Source organism: Choloepus didactylus, chromosome Y, assembly GCF_015220235.1.
Source record: "Choloepus didactylus isolate mChoDid1 chromosome Y, mChoDid1.pri, whole genome shotgun sequence".
Taxonomy (NCBI): domain Eukaryota; kingdom Metazoa; phylum Chordata; class Mammalia; order Pilosa; family Megalonychidae; genus Choloepus; species Choloepus didactylus.
Window position 1 is genome coordinate 3678351 of NC_051335.1, and position 20756 is coordinate 3699106.

General features: G+C 35.0%; 1 pseudogene; it reads left to right on the forward strand.

Annotated features, from left to right (window-relative positions):
• LOC119523978 overlaps nt 1-20756 on the forward strand; it is a 53627-nt pseudogene that overhangs the window by 24031 nt on the left and 8840 nt on the right.

The window sequence follows — 20756 nt, forward strand, 5'->3', positions numbered from 1 at the left end:
GAATGCTCAGGAATGATTATGGTTTGTAAACTTCCTTAGATATAGTAAGATCATGTTGGAAGCAATAGAGTTATTTTAGGTTTTTTTTTTCTCTTATTCCTTTGTTTTCTTAGGGGTTGTTAATTTTCTTGGGGTATGATAGGAACATGTTTGAAGCAATGTAGCTATTTTAGATTATTTGTTTTTCTTACTCCTCTGTTTGGACATGGTTTATTAATTTTCTTGGGGTATGGTAGGAACATATTGGAAGCAAAGTAGTTGTTTTAGGTTATTTGTTTTCCTTAATCCATTGCTTTGTTTGAAATGTTGTGGGGGTTTTTTTGGTTGTTGTTTGCCTGTTTGTTTTTAATTTTTTGATAAACAAAGTTAAAAAATTGAAAAAAAATCAGTAGAAAAATGGGAGTAAAAACTACATGACAAATAGGGTGGGATGGGGGGGATGGTTTGGGTATTGTCTTTTCACTTTTATTTTTTATTCTTATTCTGATTCTTTCTGATGTAAGGAAAATGTTCAGAAACAGATTGTGGTGATGAACGCATAACTATATGATCATACTGTGAACAGTTGATTGTATACCATGGATGACTGTATGGTTTGTGAATATATTTCAATAAAACTGAATTAAAAAAAAAAAAAAGAACACTCGGTGCCTTTGTCTGTTTGTTTGTTTGTTTCTTCCCCTATTTTTCTACGCATCCATCCATGAACTAGACAAAGGGGAGTGTGGTCCTTATGGCTTTCCCAATCCCATTGTCACCCCTCATAAGCTACATTTTTATACAATTGTCTTCTAGATTCATGGGTTCTGGGTTGTAGTTTGATAGTTTCAGGTAACTACCACCAGCTACCCCAATTCATTAGAACCTGAAAAGGGTTGTCTAAATTGCATAAGAGTGCCCACCAGAGTGGTATTGAGTTTTAAAACTATTATTAGTGGTTGTTTAAGATTTAAAAAGATGAATTTGAATCATAAAAGTCCTTAATTTATTTTAGGTACAGATACCTCATCAACTCAATGTAAAACTGAACCAGCTTGTCTAAGAGCTTGTCCAAAGTGCAATGTTAAGTTCCATCTTTTGGATCCTTTGAAATATCACATGAAGGTAAAACTTTTTCAAAATTTAATATTAAAAATGTTTATCAATTCCCCAAAATATTAATAATTAATATGCAGTAAATACTGGTTTCTCCAGATATTTGGATAAGAAATGTTCTCATATTGGTATTTCTATGTGGCCTAAGTAAAAAATTACATTCATAATGGTTATCTTTATATAAGACTTTAAAAATCTTTCTCAGTCATCAGATTTTCAAAGTTACATTCATATACACTATAGTCTGTGCATATTGCATTCTAATATTAAATGAAATAATGTATTTATTGGAATATTTTGTTTAATAGATCATACAATTCTTCAGACTTCCTGTAAATTAGGCATTTTACTAGGCTTAATCTTATACATGACTTAAAAATTCTGTTTATTTTTTTGTCCATGGTAACATATGCCTGTCATACTACTCAATGGATATCTTAGTTTTACCTTTAAATTTTCAACACATAGACATAAATTCTTAACAATGGTGGACTATTTCGTGTGAAATGATAGTTTTAACCCAGTCCAGAATACAGTTGATACAGTTGTTACAAAATATTTCTAGCTTTGTATTGGTGCAAGAAGCCTTTGAAATTAGCTTTTAGGTAATTTTCAAAGTACTTGATGAAGTATGAGGTTTAGGTAACACTCCTTAAAATATTTTAGATTTACAGTGTCCTGATGAGTCAGTGTAAAGATAGTGTATAATCTCCTTACATGCCCAGTATAAATGGCAGGAAGGGAGAAAGAGGCAAAGGAAAAAAGGCAATGTTGATTATATGATAAGAAAGGGTGCAAGACAAAGAAATAACTTACAAAAATTACTGCTTACTGTTGCAAAGATTGGCAATTTTTATTGAAATTCAGCATTTTGCAAAAAAAGCAGGAAAAAACAGGAGAGTCCTACATTTCCAAATGCATTCTCTTTATTCTTGGGCAGAACTACATTTGGTTTATCACTATTTCCACCTCCCAGAATGTGTCCCCTGATAACCGGACTGTGTTTTGTTTTATGTAAGAAAAAGTATCTTCTACAAGTGCTTATTCCACATTAGAATCAGTTTATGTGAAGTGTTGATTTAACTCATGAGATAAATTTCCCCTTCAGACATATAATCATTCTAGAGAGAAAAATGTTGAAGTTTTCAGGATGTAACAGATGCTTCTCTCTTTGTGTCCTATACATTTTCTAGCACCTCAGGTCTTGAAAATGGCAGGTTGGCTGTGCTCAAAATCCAGTTCCAACCAGGTTTTACTGAAATGTATATTATTTGATAATTAAACATATACATAAAAACATATAAAACTGCCTTTTCCTTTAAACTGTATCTTAAAACAGATCTGAAATGAATGAGTTTTTGTCAGGTAACAAATTGTTGTTGTTGTTGTTGTTAGAAAAGGTATAGCAAGCCCTAATCTTAAGGTTTTTAATTTTTTTGAAATTATTTGTGTGTCTATTAAAACAATAGGTGTTTATTGATTGAATTTTTTAGAATATAAAAAGATGGAAGCCAACAGTTTGGTGAATATCTTTCAAGATACAGCTCCAAGCATAGTTGTAAACCCAAAATCATTTTTTGGTATCTTATTTTATAAGGAGATACCAATAAGGCTTATATATTTTTCTCTTTCAGCATTGTTGTCCAGAAATGATAAATAACTTCCTGGAAATGATTAAAACAGAAGTTTCAAATACTGAAAATCAAAATACTGGTGCACAGAAAGGAAAGTTGATCATGTTGGTTAGTGACTTTTATTATGGAAGACATGAAGGAAATGTCGAGGAAGAACAGAAGACTTACACAACGTTTAAATGCTTCAGTTACTTGAAAGTTCTTAAAAAATAATATTAGGTATGTAAATATTTTATTTCTATTTGAAAATTAGAATGCTGCAAGCATATCTTTTTTATTAGAGAAGTTGTGGGTTTACAGAACAATCACGCATGAAATACAGGATTCCCATGTACCACCCTGTTATTCACACCTTAATTTGGTGTGGTACATTTGTTGCAATTGATGAAAGCACATTTTTGTAATTGTGCTATTAACTATAGTCTATGGTTTAACTTAGGGTTCACTGTTCAGGTAGTGCGGTTCCATGGATTTTTTTTTTTTAATTTTTGTTCTATCACTTTATACAACCTAACATTTCCTGCCATCCTAGACAAGTGATTTTAACACTTTCTCTTAAGAACAAAGGCAGATTATTATCTTATTGGAAAGCTTTTGTCTTTTCTTGTATTTAGGAGTTTGACTTTTAGATCCACAAAAATTATTTTAACTTATGGGGATATTAACTCTTTGCGCTATATTTTCATTGTACTAGGTCTTTTCATGAGAATTTTTTATTTACTAGCTGCTTTTGAATCTTACTTTTCTTCATATCATGAGAACCACTTTATCCAGTTTGACTTCCCCCATACTAGTCTTATTTAAAACTCAAATTTTTAAATTTATAGTATTTATCTCATTTACTTTTTAGAGCGTGATCTTTGTGTTGATCTCTAGAGAACTACCAGTTCTAGGAAACATGTCTTTGACTCTGATTTTAAATTTTAACACATTTTAAAATACAGATTTAATTCTCAATGGAAATTTTTTAAGATTTTATGCACGTATGCTTTAAATTTTAGGAACCTATACTTAGCATTCTTTGAGTTTTATGGCATACTACATAGCTATCATCCTCAGAGAAGTCATAACAAGAAGAAAGTAACAAGATATATTGATTGGTTTTTCCCATTGGTTATATAGCTTTATATTCAGTGTCATTTTCCAGCATTTTATTATGAAAATTTTCAAGCATTCAGCAAAATTGATGATCTTTTACAGTGAACACATATGTATTTACCACCTCAATTCTACCATTAACATTTACTGTACTTTATCATGTACCTTTTCATCCATAAAACCATCTGATTTTTTGGATACTTTTCAAAGTAAATTGTAGATATCTGTATACTTCACGTGGGTGAGGTGTATATACATACATGTGTGTATGTGTGTGTGTTCTTGTGCACGTGTGTGTGTTTGTGTGTATCTTTTTATGTTTATTCTTGATAACCGTCATTTGTAACTAGCATTCTTGAGTACGTTTGGTTCTGGGCCCAATATTTATTTCATATTCTGGTAAGCTCTTGGGTCCAAAATGAAGTACAAAGAAATATCATGAAATAAACTGTAATATAAACCTTTAACAGTTATGAAGGCTGCATTTATGGTAGTGCTTTGTAGTTTTTAGATCTCTTTCACGTGTCTTTTATTTGAGTTTTCACACTTTACCTCTTTTTATCAAGCCTTAACAGTCATCAATTGCTAATGGTACCAGTAGCTTAGTAGAAGGGAAATTGTGCTTTGAGAAATAACATTGAAACAATGTTAGAATAGAACTCTGTCACCTGTTTCCATATTTTTTTTTACCATTTTTATAGTAAAATACGTCACAAAATCATGTTAGCAAATAAAAGTGGCTTGCTGATTTAGTTTCTTGTTACTCTCAAATTGTATGGTTTAGAAAATTTTTGGCTTTTCTCTTAAGGTTATTCCATTTAATATTAAATGTAATGAAAATTCCTTTTTGTTTTTTGTTTCAAAAGACTGGTTATATATTTCCAGTTTATCAGAATCTCTGGGAATTTTCAGCTGGCCACATTTGGTATCATTTTTGAAATATTGATTATTTAGAAAATGAAATCTGAACAGTAAGCACTGGATAACCAAAGAAGTTAGATATATTGAATAATATTTTACTTTTAGGTAAAACCTGGGATGGCAAATTGAATGCTTTAGAGGATGGTAGAAATTGATCACTCGAGAATTCTACTCTGCCATGTCAACATATTGTAGGATATATTTTTTTCCTACATTGAATGTTGTCCTAAACAATTAGTTATTTTATTTTGAGAACAGCCTTGCAAGAAGTTTGCTTTTTTTCCATATCCATCTACCATTTTGAAAATGTGAGCTGCTAATAGTAACTTTTAGTAGAGCTAAAGTTAGAATCAAAGGAGGAAAAAAGATATTTTAAGGTGTATCATAACCAGCTCCAAAGAGAAGTAGAGCTTTGCAGATATGAAAAAGAGATAAATGTTAAAGCCTTCATGATGGTTGCTGTCTACGTTTGATGATGTCACTTAGTAACAAGGTTATTTCCTTTAGGGACTCACAGTAAGTCATTATTAAATAACCAATAGTTTCTTGTAATTTTAGGCATTAAAATTGCTACTACATCCATTTAGAAACCAAGACACAAGTACAAATACCAGTAATTAGCCTTTTAAACCACTGGAACCTATTGTGTTTCTTCAAGGCCTTTAAAAGGTTTCTCTCGTGACTAGCTGCTTTTGATGGTATGGTTTCCTTCAAGTTTTTTATTTTAAGTTGTGAATAATATTTCATGTATGGAAAAGAAACCTGCTGTTTTTTCTTTATGAAAAACATATTTAAAACCAGAGATAATGATTGAATTATAGTGAATTACTGATATTTCATGTTAACTATTATCAGTGGTTTTAAAACAAAGATGAAAAGAAAAATATTTACTGAGCCGCTTAATGAAAATGATTATTTAAAGTGCACACTTATCTAGAGGGCTTTAAGGCCTAAGAGATTTTTTTCTCTCTCTGTCCTTTCTTCTTCTGGTACTCTCACAATGTGTATATTGGTACATGTGATGGTGTCCTACACGTTCCTCAGGCTCTGTTCACGTCATCTTTTTTCCTTTGTTCCTCAGATTGGTTGATTCCAATCATCTTATCTTCAAGTTCACTGATTCTTTCTTCTGCCACTCCAATATACTGTTGTACCCCTCTAGGGAATTTTACATTTCTTGTTACTTGGATATTCAGCTCTGTTTGGTTCATTTTCATAATTTTTCATCTCTGTTGATATTCTCTTTGTGTTCATCTCTTGTTTTCCTAATATCCCTTAGTTCTTTATCCATGTTTTCCTTTAGCTCTTTAAGCGTGTTTAAGAGCATTTTTTTAAAGTCTTTATCTGGTATGTCCCAAGTCTGGTCCTCCTCTGTGATGATTTTTAATACTTTAACCTTCTAATTTGCTTCAGCCATTGCTACCGTTTTGTTTGCTTGTTTATATGTTTTGTAATCTTTTGTTGAAACCTGGACATTTTTATATTTTAATGTGTTATCACTGGAATTTACACCCCTAGTCCTCTTTTACTTAAGCTTGTATTCAGCTAGTGTTTTGACAGAGATTTCTTGAATGCCAGGAGCTTACAGAAATAAGGAAAAAAAGAAAACATCCTTCTCAAAGTCTTTGCAGATTGACTTTTACAGGTGCTCTCCTTAAGAGCTTAGCTATATAATGAGTTTAGAAAATAGCTGTAGGCAAAATCATAGGGTCCTCCCCATCCTTTCTTGGGCATGCATGCGTAACTTAGGAATTCTCCCATTTACATGAATACAAATATTCCCTCTTCCCTAGGAAACAGCATTTCTTCAAGGCCCCAGGCACTGCACTAAATGTCCCTCACCAGCTCCCCTTGCCCTAGGCAGCTACAAATTGAGTGATCTCCCACAGTGTTCTGTAGGAGAGTTCTGTGAGCTACCTTCTACATACAGGGCAAGCTCTGGGATGGCAAGCCTGTGACAAGTGTCCTGGCTCAGTCCTTCAGGCTATCAACAGACAGATTTGTTCAGACTTACATACTCTCAGTATGTGCATGAGGGTTACTCTGCTCCCTCCAGAACTGGAACCAGGGACTCACACTGGGAGCATGGGCCAGCTCTGTATGCAGCAGTGAAGGAATAGGGGAGGGGCCAGCGGGGCACCAGGAGATCCTACTGCTTCTAAGTTGCCTTTTTCTTAATTTGATATTCAACGCTGTTACTGGAATTCTTTTATCTGAAACTTTGAGAAAGGTGTTTCTGCCACTTCTTACTGGTCAGAGCTTCTGTTTGCAGGCAGTCTTGGAGTGTCTCACTCTGCCATCTTGATTGAGGCAGATCCCTTAGAAATTTTAATTTAAATAGTGCAACTATATTTTAAAAATTTAGGTCCAGATATTTGTGGGATTTTTTTTTTGAAACTGAATTTTTGTACCTGTTATCTTTTGTAGGTTTATGAACCACATGAAACACCATTTGAAACTTGAGAAGCAGAACAGTGAGAGCTGGGAAAACCATACCACCTGCCAGCACTGCTACCATCAGTATCCCACACCATTCCAATTGCAGTGTCACATTGAAAGTACACACACACCCCATGAATTTTCTAGTAAGTTACAATTTCACTTAAGTGCTGAATATTCTTGATTTTGACAAGGAAACCTCAAACCTTCTGATAGAAAAATAAGAATAAGGATAAACTTTTTTGTAGTTTAAAAGCAAAATTGAAAATGACAAGTTTTAAGTTTCATAAACTTTTAAATAAACTTAATTACTAATATTGAATTCCCTCTTGTAAACATTAATGCAAACTCCCTTGACATAACTCATGCATTGTATTTAGGGGGCTAAATTAAAAAATTCAGATTCCATGGTTTCCAAATATGACATCTATGGCTTTGATTTAAACTTTAATAAGAAAAATAACTACAATAGTAGTTAAAATCACAGAGCTTGAATTCAAATCCCAGCTGTACCTCTTGTCAGTGAGATCTCAGGCAAGTTACTTAATCTTTTTGTGCCTCCGGTTCCTTGTCTGAAAAAAATGGGGATAATAGTAGTACTTTCTTCAGTGATATTTTGAGAATTAAGTAAAGTGCTTAGAACAGTGCTGCAGCGTTAGCAACTGTAGAATTGTTGGAACCACCATCACCGCTACTAGTATTACTATTATTACTGTTGTCACTGTTCTTATGGATATACAAAATGAGTTACTTATTTCTACTTATCCTTAAAATGGTGTAATGTCTTTTTTTCCACTTTCAGCCATTTGTAAAATCTGTGAATTATCATTTGAATCAGAACATATTCTTTTACAGCATATGAAGGACACTCATAAACCTGGTGAAATGCTGTGTATTTGCCAGGTACACACACGTTTTATTTTGTACTTAGGTGTTTGTTTAATTTTCATGTATCAAAATATTATTGTTTTTTTAAGTTACTGAACTGAAGTGTCTCTAATAAATAATTCATTAGTGGAATTGTATGTATCAACTCTTGCATTTTATGTGGCGGTGGTGGGTTGGATTTGGCCTGTGAACCACAGTTTGCTGACCCCTGTATAAACAAAGAAAAGCCCTGCTGGAACTTACATTACTATATAGAGAAGACTATAGGCATGCCAGAGAAATAGGACATGCTGTTAATTATAGAGAGCCCAAATAAATGCTTTGTGACCAATATTTTACCAGAATTTAAAGTGGCCCCCAATAATAGTCAAGCAAGATAAAAATAAATTGCTGCTGGCATAACCTAGATGGCATTTAACATCCAAAGAAGAGAATATTCTGCTTTATTTAGCAGGAATATCTTAATAGGACAAAAGGTGTAAGAGCTTGAAAATTGAAGTCAAGATAATAGGGGATGACAAGAAGAAGGGGATCTTGTTATGTTTTGGAATATATCCCTAAACTTTAAGACATAATTTTTCTGTCTCAAAGATTATCTTTATTATTTGCAGTAACAGGAGTCTTGCTTGTATAGGCAGCAGAGCTGAATTAGTTCTAGTACATACCTAATGTTCTTCTAGGCAAATGACTCATCATTGCTACTTTGATTTAATTGCATATCTATTATAAATGTTCAAATTAAACTAAACCTTCTTTATATTTCTAGGTTTGCCAGTATAGTTCATCATCATTTTCTGATGTGGAAACTCATTTTAGAGCATCCCACGAAAACGCTAAGAACTTGATATGTCCATTTTGCCTCAAAGTTAGCAAAATGGCAACACCTTACATGAATCATTACATGAAGCATCAGGTAAGATTTACCAGTTCTTCTTTGTTCATGTTTTCTTTGTGAAAAGACTGATTATATAACTTAGAACACTGGTTAGATTTATTCTGGAAGTAAAGCAAAGTTCCAAATGATGCAATTTATGATTTATGTTGAATTACTTGTGAAACTTCTACTTCTTTTCCTTGCCTCCTTTCTGGTGATGATGGGGCTCATAAATAGTGAACATTCTGAAGAATATTTAGAAATAGGAGCCCTAGAGTGGAGCAGAAAGGGAAAGATGAGGTTGGGCATTTCACAGTCTTAAGAGTAATGGGAATGGGAATGATTTGGAAGGTAGTTATCAGAAGCAAGAAAAAGGGTAAGTTTGGACTGAGAAAAATAAGTTTGAGGAATTTATAATCTTCTGTTTTCCTCTTTATCTTCAAACTTTATTTCCACTTTCCAGCCCCCATTTTATTATGAGAAGACATGTGGTTGTTATCAGTGACCCAGAGAGTGTTTTTATAGCAGTCAGTGACAAAGAACACTTATTACTAGATATGTGAACCGTATTTAGGTTTTGACTTCTTTCCTGGATGACTTTTGCCAGTTGTGCTACATAATTTCTGGGATGCCAGTATTAGTGCTTGCACCTTTCCCTTGAATACTAATTTTATACATACTGGTTATTTTCACAAAATAATTAGGCCATCCTTTGGGCTAAAATCTTTGATGACAGCCTTGTCTCTTGCCAAAATCAAAAATCAATACATTTATTAAATCTGACCTTGCAGTCAAGTTTTTGCCTTTTCACTGGTCAGCTCATTACATTTTCTTATTATTGATTGCATTGTCATCGCCAGTTTCCTCAGCATTGATGTCAGTGTTGCTATCATTCTAGTCATTAAATAATCATGAAATTGATGTGTGGTTCTTAATTGGGAAAGATAATAAAAGAATTTCCAAATACATTGAGGATCACCTATGCTATGACTGGGATAGTATGAACATAGTTCCTTTTTATTCTGGTATGCTACCTTGTCCTTGAACATCTGGCAAAATATTTCTATTTGAGGGTTTCCTCGAAAGTATTCCTCCAGATAGTAATAGGTGTTCCCCTTAAAAAATTTTCCTGGCAAAATAAATTTGGTAAATGACTAGATTTATAAGTTTTTCTTTGTTTATTTTTTTAAACAGGACTCCGTGCTTTTAATATGCTAACAGACATTGTAAATCACCAAGCAATGTGTATAGTATATATTAGTCCCCAAACCTATTTGGCCATCAAACCCTTTATTTGTACAATACCTATTAACACTTCTTGAGGAGCAGGGTTTGAAAAATACTGTTCTTGGTATTCTGTGTTTCATCTTCTGGTCTTCTGGCCTTTGATTTTGAAAAGCAGAATGAGATACAAAGCAGTAGCTCTGTCGGTTTCATTATGAGGCTTTTAACATGATTCTTTCTCCTATGCTTCACTAACCTCTAGAGTAAGAAGGTAGATGTGGGGAGAATGATATATGCTTAGAAAGGAATGGGTGGGCTCACTATGTGGGGTGTGTCTTTTAAGTAGTTTACATAATCTGTAGTCAATCTTCATGCCTTGATTTGTATGCTTTATTTGCCATGTGTGTAGAAGAGTTAACCCAGCAGTTCTGAGTTGCTCAAATCTTGCACATTTTCAGAAGGGTTTGCTTGTGTAATTGGCTTTTGGCTAACTCCTGGGAATTGAGCTCTTGAAATTTTCCCTGTTGTGTTATTAACTGATAAGAGTGATTTACATCCCTGGAGCCTTGATCCATGTTGTACTGGCTTGTCTAGATAATTTGTGCAAACAATATGATTTATGGTGAATGCCTGCTTTTCTTCTGGGGGTCTGAAGATTTGGTGGCTGGCTCCCATAAAAACCCTGGGCTCTTAGACACAAAAGATTTTCCTTGGCAAAATCATTTCACGCATGTTGCTACAGTTAGTTACTGAGGGATTAATTAAGCATGTCCTCTGCAACTCCTTTAGGAGGAGTCTGTAGAAGCTTATGCCTGATACCATCCAGACTCCACCCAACACACTTTTTTTCCTTTATTAATCCTGCTCTGTATCCTTTCACTCTAATAAATCAAAGCTGTATGAAAATATAACAACTTCTGAGCCCTTAAGTCCTCGCAAATCATCACACTAGGAGTGGTCTTGGGGACCACTGACACACCATGGGTTCCCAATTTTTTTGGTAAGTTTGGAGAAGCTAGGAGGTGAAGTAGGCAACCAGCAGTAAAGAGGAAGCAATCTATTAATAAGAATTATCAGGTATCTTTTAAGATATTCATAGTTTGTGTAATTAGTCACAAAAAACTCAAAAACCATAGCTGAGCAGGATTATAAACTTGTCATTGAGGTGGCCCTTTTAGTGAGATATTGCACAATAAAAATTGTTGAATCTATGGCTCAGTTTATTTTTTTTGAAGTCTTCAGTTGTAACTTGAAATTTAAAAGCAATTTTAGAACAAACAATCCAGTTACAACTACTTTTAAGAAAGGATAAAAGATTTCAGGTGTGTTAAATATGCTCATTAAATCTTTAATAATAACAATAAGCAGTTACTATGTTAATCACCTACCATATGACAGCCATTGGTGCTTTACGTGCATTTTTTTTGTTTATCCTCACAACCACCCTACAAAGTAGGTATATTATTATTTCCATCTTATGGATGAGAAACAATGCTTTAGAGAGACTGAGTAACTTGCCTGGTGTCACATTATCTAATGAATCGCAGTGCCGAAACTTGACTTCAGGGCCCAAGCTTCTACCACAGATTCATATTTCATGCTGGCATTAGGTCTAGGGGTAGAAATGAAGGATAGTCAGAATTCGCCTTGAAAATCTCTCAGATTACCCAAACAATATAATATGCTTGTCGAAAAGTTCAACACAATTTTTTCTCTACCCTTGAAACAGATCACTGTTTCTTTGATTGACCACCATGTTATTTTAAAAGTGTTATGTGTCATCATCACATTTAGCACAATGCAAACATACATGCATAAGAGATATCCAACTTAGGGAATAGTGGATTGTTGTCTCCTATCTCAGGACTCTGAGCAATGGAATGGCAGACATTTTGAATTGGTTAAATTGTGCCTACTGCTTATGTGCATGCTGTCTGTCAATTCTCTTGCTATCTGTCTCACTAGTCACTTTTTTTTTTCTAAAACAAGTATTTATTTGTTAAGTGCCTACTGTATGCCAGGGACTGTTTCACATATTGGGGATACAGAAGTGAACAAAACACACAGTTTTTGCCCTGTTGAATTTGCATTATAGAGGAGAAAGATAATTTGTGTGTATGTGTGTATGTGTGTGTTTAAATATATATGTATGCCAGCTCGTAAGTACCATGGAAGGAAAATACAGGATAAGGAGTGCTGGGAATTAGGAGCGGTTTCTGTTAAAGGAAATAAGGGATTAAGCCATGTGAGTATCTGAAAAAGAGTGTTCCAGGCAGAGGAAACAGTAAGTAGGTGAATATATGTGTAGGATGTTCAAGGAAAAGCAAGGCCAGTGCGGCTGGAGCACAGTAAACAAGTAAGAAGAGTAGAAGATGAGGTTGTAGCAATAGAATGCAGGCCAGAATGTTGTAGAAAGCCATTGGAGGGTTTTAACATGTGAAAGATCTGCAGTGTTTTAAGATCACTCTGGCATCTATGGGGAGAATAGACCATAGCAAGGAAAGAGTGAAAACAAGGAGAAGATGGGCTGTTGCAGTAGTCCAGGTGAGTGGATTGGTGGCCAGTATGGTAGCAGTGGTTGGAGGTAATGAGAAGTAGAAAGATTATGCATGTTCTTTGAAGGTAGAGCTACAGGTTTTATTAATGGTTTGGATGTGTGGCTTGTGAGAGTGAGAGAGGAGTTAAGAGTTACCAAGTTTTTTTGTCCTGAGTAACTGCAACAATGGCATCCCCATATATTGAGATACAGGGATAATAAGGGTAGAAACTGGTTTTTGGTGTTTGTTTGTTTCCCCCAGGAGAGAGGGGTCAGAGATTTAGAGTTCAGTTTTGTCCATGTTGATTTGAAATGCCTATTAGACATCAATATGCTATTTAAAGCCGTGAAACTGGCTGAGGTATAGGTAGAAAAAAAGATTTCTGGGAACTATTCTGGAGAACTTTCTCTCCGTCCTGTTGTTTTGCTGTCTGTTTTATGCCTGGGTTCCATCTCCACCCTCTCTCTTGAGCACAAATGGGTGAATCTGTTTATGTTGCATTCGCCTATGATATGATCCAATGCACCACACTTCTAAAATAGTCTTAAGACAAAACTAGAATGGTAGGTAATACAAATGCATTATATTTATATACTGCTTTAAGCTTTGTAAAGAATTTTTATTTATGTTTATATGGATATAGTATATATGGATATGTTTATATGGATATAGTGATGGTTTATATGGATATAGTGATGGTCCTGTGGAGATACAGCTTTAGAGAAAGCATTATTTTCTATCTATATGTTGTTTAAATTTACATATAAATATGTAATATATATTTTAAACTAATGAGAGTATGTACCTAAAGATTGCAGTTGGTAACATATGGTAAAACAAAACAAAACACTGGAACAGTTAGTAACCAGTTATGGGCAAGTGATTTCAGTTTTTCTTGGGTCCTGTTTCCCATCTGTAAAATAATAATGGGACTGGGTTTGGGGAGGGACTCAGTCAAGGGGTTCTCAAACAGTAAATTGGGATTAGTTGTGATTTATACCTTTATACCCATGCTGTCCAGTAACAGAACCACTAGCCACATGTGTCTGTTTAAATTTAAATTAATTAAAATTAGAAATTCAGTTCCTCAGCTTCTCTGACCACGTTTCAGGTGCTCAATAACCACTTGTGGATAGTGGCTTCTGTATTGGACCGCACAGCTGTAGAACATTTCTGTCATTGCACAAAGCTGTATGGGAAGGCATTGCTTTATAGAACCATTTCTTTAACAATATGCCTTCCCTTAGGAGTGTCTGGTTAGATTCGTTTGGTTTTTTGAAAGTTCAACTTATTTTACCAACGTTTGAAACAAATAGAAATAGCGAAAATTAAAAAGAATTTACTTGTCTTAAGTACAAAAATGTAGTATAGTTCATAATAGTTCACTTTCACAGTATCAAGTGTTTGAATAGTTTATCCTTCAAATCTCTAATTAAAAGAGCTGCAGTTGGTATAGAACTTTTGCCATTAGAAGCTAATTGATAGAATTTTCATGTTGGAAGCCTAGATGGTAACAAATACTTTTGAAATCCAAATACTAATGCAAGGAATGTTTTTTTAAAAAATAAAATAGTATTTTGGTATTATTTATGGTGGGAAATAGTAAAATACTGGTTTTTAAATTATTTAGGTAATAGTATTAAGAGCAGTTTCAGGCTCCAGGGTTTGCAGTGGTGAAATTTCTCTTTTCCTTTACCAGAAAAAAGGAATACATCGTTGTTCAAAATACAGATTACAATTTTTGACATACAAGGAGAGAATAGAGCGCAAGATATAGCATCAGACATTTATAAAGCCTAAAGCACTAGAGGGATTGCCTCCTGGAACAAAAGTGAGTTTTAAATATATTGTATTTTACTATTTTATATGGTAATAGAAATAATATCCTGCTTGGTTTTATCTATTGAAAATAATATTAAAAATTGACTTCCAGTTTTTTTATGACTTTCATTTTAAGTTTTATCATTCTTAAATTTGGAAAGAAAAAGTTCTAATCATTGTTTTTAGTTCATTGGCATGGAGTATATTGGAGCAGTATTCCTTTGTACCAAGTGCAACTAGATTAACTGTGATCTGTGACAAAGAGTTGTTTCAATATTATATTGTCTGTCTGGGGGCTATTCCAGTTAATATAGCATATATGTCTCTTTCTGCTGCTAGACTATATAATGTGTCTGAGATCAGGAATCACATTTAATTTATTTCCGTGTCCCCATCATCTGGCATAGTGTCTTGACTTGCCCATAGGTTCTCAAATGTTTGTTTAAGTTGGCATTACCGGGTCTATTCTTGGAGAAGCAAGTTCTGCTCCTGGAAACCTTGCTGTTCTAAGTGAGCAAACACATGTCTGACTACCTCCTGATGATTACAGTTTCCTTTCTCCTGTTTGCCTTGTTTTTTCTGACTTCTGTCTATATATAAATCAGATCTTGAATATTTTCTCCAGTGGAGGGAAACAAAGGCATGGATAATACAAAATGAAATAATTCGAAGCATTATATTTGGCTTTGCGTTCTTACCTTTGAAAATGGGTATGTCTGCTGTTTGAATTAATTAAAATAATGTAAAGCCATGTTCTGAAGACTTAGAGGGAGAGGAAGCTGTCCAGTATCTTTCCCTGCGTTCATTCCATGCTAGAACTAGACATGCAGAACCTTGACATAGGTAGTACAGTCAACTCTCATCTATTCCCTTAATAATGATAGTAGTAGCAACAATAATGTTATTAAGTGGGCTTTTCAACATGTCAGAATTAAGATTTCAGTGTGCTTTTTCATACATTCTGTTATTTAATCCATGCAGCAATTCAGTGAAGTATGCAAGGCATGTATTATCCCCATATTACAGATGAAGAGACTTAGATAAGTTAAGTTACTTAAGGTCACATGGCTAGGAACAGGTAGAACTGAAATTTAACCTCTGGTCTTTTGACTCCTAGTCCAGTGCTTTTTGATAACAACCTGTATTTCATTGGACTTCCTCATAGGGTGTTCTTCAAATATGGGGGTGGGGTGGAGGGATCTAATCAAACAATTAAAGAGAATGTTGGTAGGCAACTGTGTTTTCCACTAGCAACCAATAGATGTAATTGAACATTTTCTTTTTCTGAATAAATGATAAATTTTATATTCCCTTTAAGGAAATTCTGAATGTTATTAAATTCTCTATTGCTGTATGATGAATTGATGGAACCCCCCCCCCGCAAAAAAAAAAAAAACAGAAAAAACCTTTGGATTGGATACATAAATCCTGCCTAATGATCCCCTAGAGAGAAAAGGTCACATTTGTTGGAGATCTGTTTGTTTTATAGTTATCAAAGGATAATGCAGGCCTTTGCAGAATTCTTTTTCTGGCTTTGAGATTTAATTTTGACCTCTATACTTGTGTAAGTTTTTTAGTTATATCACACCATGCAAATCTCCATGGAAGGTGCTCTATTGATAGCCATGTAATTTGCATTAACTCCTAATTATCCATTAATATGCGTGTAATATATAAATGTGATCAATACAAATGGGAATATTACAATAAATAAATATGAAGGTAAATTTTATTTGATTGGCATGCCCATTTAGAATAAATGAAAGACTTGTCTGATTATAGTTTCAAAATAATGGTGTTTAGCTTCTTGTATTGCTGTGATTTTTTGTAACAGCTTTATTGAGATATAATTAACATGTTATACAATTCACCTCTTTAAAATCTACAAATAAATCATTTTTAACATATTGAAAGAATTGTGCAAACATCATTACAATCAATTTTAGACCATTAGCAGTTACTCCACATTTCCTCTTCCCCCAGCCCTTGGCAGCTATTAATGTACTTTCTGTCTGTATGGATTTGTCTATCCTGAACATTTCATATAAATGGAATTATGCAATATGTGGTCTTTGAGGGGCTGGCTTCTTTCACTTAGCATGTTTTCAAGGTTCCTCCATATTGTAACATAGGTATCAGTTCTTCATTCTTTGTATGGTCAAATAATATTCCACTGTATGGATATACCACATTTTAATTTATCCATTCATCCGCTGATGGACATTTGGGTTGTTTCCACTTTGGGGCTATTATAAATAATGCTGCTATGAACATTCTTATACCAGTTTTGTACATGGATATAGGTTTTCATTTCTTTTGGGTACTTACCTAGGGGTGGAATTGCTGGGTCATATGGTTATGTTTAACTTTTTGAGGAACTGCCAAACTGTTTTCCAAAGTGACTGTACTATTTTATATTCCCACCAGCAATGAATAGAGAGTTCTAATTTCTCCACATCTTTGTCAACACTTGTTATTATCTGTCTTTTTTTATGACCATCCTGTTAAGTGCCAACTGATATCTCATTGGGGTTTTGATTTGCATTTCTTGATGACTAATGATGTTGAACATATTTTCTTGTGCTTATTGGCCATTTGTATATCTATGAAGAAATGCCTATTCAGATCCTTTATCCATTTTTTTTAATTGGGTAAATTGTCTTTTTATTAATGGAATTACAAGTGTGCTTCAAGTGTGCTTCAGGGATTGATTTGCAAATATTTTCTCATTCTGTGGGTTGTCTTTTTCACTTTCTTAATGATATCCTTTGAAACTCAATGTTTTTCATTTTGAGGAAGCCCAATTTATTTTTCCTATTATTTCTATGCTTTAGGTGTCATGTCTAAGAAACCATTGCTTAACCCAAGGTTACTTACTCTTATGTTTTCTTCTAAGAGTCTTACAGTTTTAGCTCTTACAATTTGGCCTTTTATCCATTTTGAATTAATTTTTGTGTATGGTATGAAGTAGGGGTCCAAATTCATTCTTTTGCATGTTTTCCAATTGGTCCAGCATCATTTGTTGAAAAGACTCTTCTTTACCTTCATTGAATTGTTTTGGCACTCTTGTCAATAATCAAATGTAAGTGATATTCTTAATACTTATGTGATGATTAATTTTCTAAAAACATGTATTACCTTCATTTTTATAGGTTACTATTCGAGCTTCAGTTGGACCTCTTCAATCAAAATCATCAACTGCACCTTCCAGTAGTACTGCAGGCACTTCCACCCTTCAGGTTTCACCTCCAAAGTCTAAGAATAACACTGCTAAAAATTCCACAAAATCTAATGCAAGCAAATGTAAGACAAATAAACCTCATGCAGTTACATCCACTGCTGGTAAATCTCATGCAAATACACCTCATTTAACCACATCCACTGCTGGTAAACCTCATGCAACTCCATCCACTGCTGGTAAACCTCATGCAAGCAAACCTCATGCAACTACATCCACTGCTGGTAAACGTCATGCAACTACGTCCACTGCCAATAAACCTCATGCAAATAAACGTCATGCAACTACATCCACTGCAAGTAAACTTCATGCAACTACATCCATTGCAAGTAAACCTAATGCAAATAAGTCAAATGCAAGTAGATCTAAATACAAATCAAAAACCTGTTACAAGCAAAAGAAACAGCGCAACTGAAAAGATCAAATCAGTACCGCTTTAAAGAACTTAAGGTAATATCTTTTGTTTCTGATATACATTACTAATTTAATCTTAAATATTGAAAGTTCATTTTAATATAAATTTATCAGAATCCCCTTGCACATTTACATGATATGACTTGTCTGGTATAAAGGCCAAGAAAATAATAAAAAGGTATTTTTTTACAACTGCTGAGCAGAATTTGAATTGCTGTGTTTATTCTGTAATTTTTATCTATTACACTAATCTTATATCTTTTGCTTATATCTTGTGATATTTGAATTGGTTAATTTGATATATTCCAGGAAACATTAACTGATGTTAGACATTTTATACTTATTCTAGCTTGTTATTCCACAGCAAATTTTCAAAATATAATCTGTTTAACAATATTAATTTAAACATCTTGGCTTCAATTAATTAAACATTAAAAAGGCTTTTCCCTAATTGCGGTCGCAGCTAGGGGCGGGCACCCACGGAACCCTCTGCGCTCAGCGTTGCTTGAGGAGTACCGGCGGCAGCTCTTCCCGGAGGCGAAGGTGAGGCGGGGGACTTGGCCGAGTCCCCGGCGGAGGCGTGCAAGGTGTGGAGGGCGGCGAGAGAGGGACGCGAAACACTCTCCTCTGGAGGGGATAGAACAAAAGCCTTTATTCAGGGGTGAGCACAAGTTATATAGGGTCGCATAGAGGGCGGGGTCGGTGTTAGGGGTGTGGGGTTCTTACATGGCAATGCTGAGGGGATAAAGGCTAGGATTGGTTCTGAGAGGGCGCGGCGGTCGTTTGAAAAGGGGCGGGAGTTGCTCTGGCAACAGTGTATGCGCACTGGCGGTGGCCGGAGTTGCTCTGGCAACCGGGAGTGTGCGGGCAAGATAAAGGGGGCGGTTTTCTCTGGCAAGCTTCCTCTAACGGTTGTATTTTGGGTGGGGGAGATGGGGCCTGTAGCCGGCTCCACTTTCTCAGGCCCGGGGGGCTGTGGAGGATATTACTGCCCATGCCCACTACCCTCCCCAGGGGCTGGCCAGGTTCCCTGGGGGGGGGGGGCTGTGGAGGGCACTACTGCCCATGCCCATCGCCTCCCCCAGGGGCTGACCAGGTTCCCTGGCCCCGGCCCGCCAAGTTGGAACTCAGCACCAGCAACCCGCACCTAATTGTTTTTGGTTTAAATATATTTTTACCATTTTTTTCTGTCTCCTTAAGGTATTGTCGGGGAATTCACAAGTGCATTGAGTGTCGTTCCAAAATAAAAGATTTTGCAAGCCACTTTTCTAACATTTGTCCGCTGTAATTTTTGCAAATACAGCTCTAACTGTAGCAAAGCCTTTGTAAATCATTTGATGAGGTAAGTTAAACATGTAAATTGCCAGTCAGAATCAGCATTCAGCAACTGTTGTAAGTCAGTTTGTCTCATCAAGGGGCAGAAAGGTTATAGTAATAGGGAACTTCTAGGAAATTACCCAATAGTATTTTCCAGCCTAGTAATTCATGAAATTGCTGGGACAGAAATTATGAGAACAGGTAGAGTGATGAAATAATGATAGTTTGGGTAGGGAAAATTTTCTGTTGTAATTTTTTATAGGTCTTTCAAAACTAGTTATTTTTCAAAGGTAAAATTTTAAGTATTTTCAATATATTTATCAAATAAATACATGTAATCATATGGGTGTTATCCTCTTCAAAGTAGTCACTTTATGAGACTCCAGGTTTGTCAGTGATATTAAGAGCACTATTGGGGCACTCCCTCTCTCTCTCTCTCTTGCTCTTTTTCTCATCTGTCTATTCATTCATCCCTTTCCCTTCTGTCTATCCATTCATCCAACCATTTGTCTTTCAAGCCATCCATCTTTGCATTCATTGAGTGAAATAAGAGACTATAGGGATATTCCAGTCATCATGCTGCTGTTGGAATTTCTTTTTATACATCAATTTAACTTACATTATTTGAGCATTTCCCATGTATTCTATACTAAGGAAAGCCTTCAGAATCCGCATTAATTTGTATCTCAGAAGAAGGCTTACTTTGTACTTCAGGACGGATTTTTTTAATAGGCAAAAATTGTGCAGATATAAATCTGTTTATTTAAATCAGGGTTCTCCAGGGAAGTGAATCTCCCTGGCAACGTGGAATATGACTCCTGGGGAGGAATGTAGACCCGGCATCGTGGGATGGAGAACATCTTCTTGACCAAAAGGGGGATGTGAAAGGAAATGAGATAAGCTTCAGTGGCAGAGAGATTCCAAAACGAGCCGAGAGATCACTCTGGTGGGCACTCTTACGCACACTTTAGACAACCTTTTTTAGGTTCTAAAGAATTGGGGTAGCTGGTGGTGGATACCTGAAACTATTAAACTACAACCCAGAACCCATGAATCTCGAAGACAGTTGTATAAAAATGTAGCTTATGAGGGGTGACAGTGGGATTGGGAATGCCATAAGGACCAAACTCCACTTTGTCTAGTTTATGGATGGATGTGTAGAAAAGTAGGGGAAGCAAACAAACAGACAAAGGTACCTAGTGTTCTTTTTTACTTCAATTGCTCTTTTTCACTCTAATTATTATTCTTGTTATTTT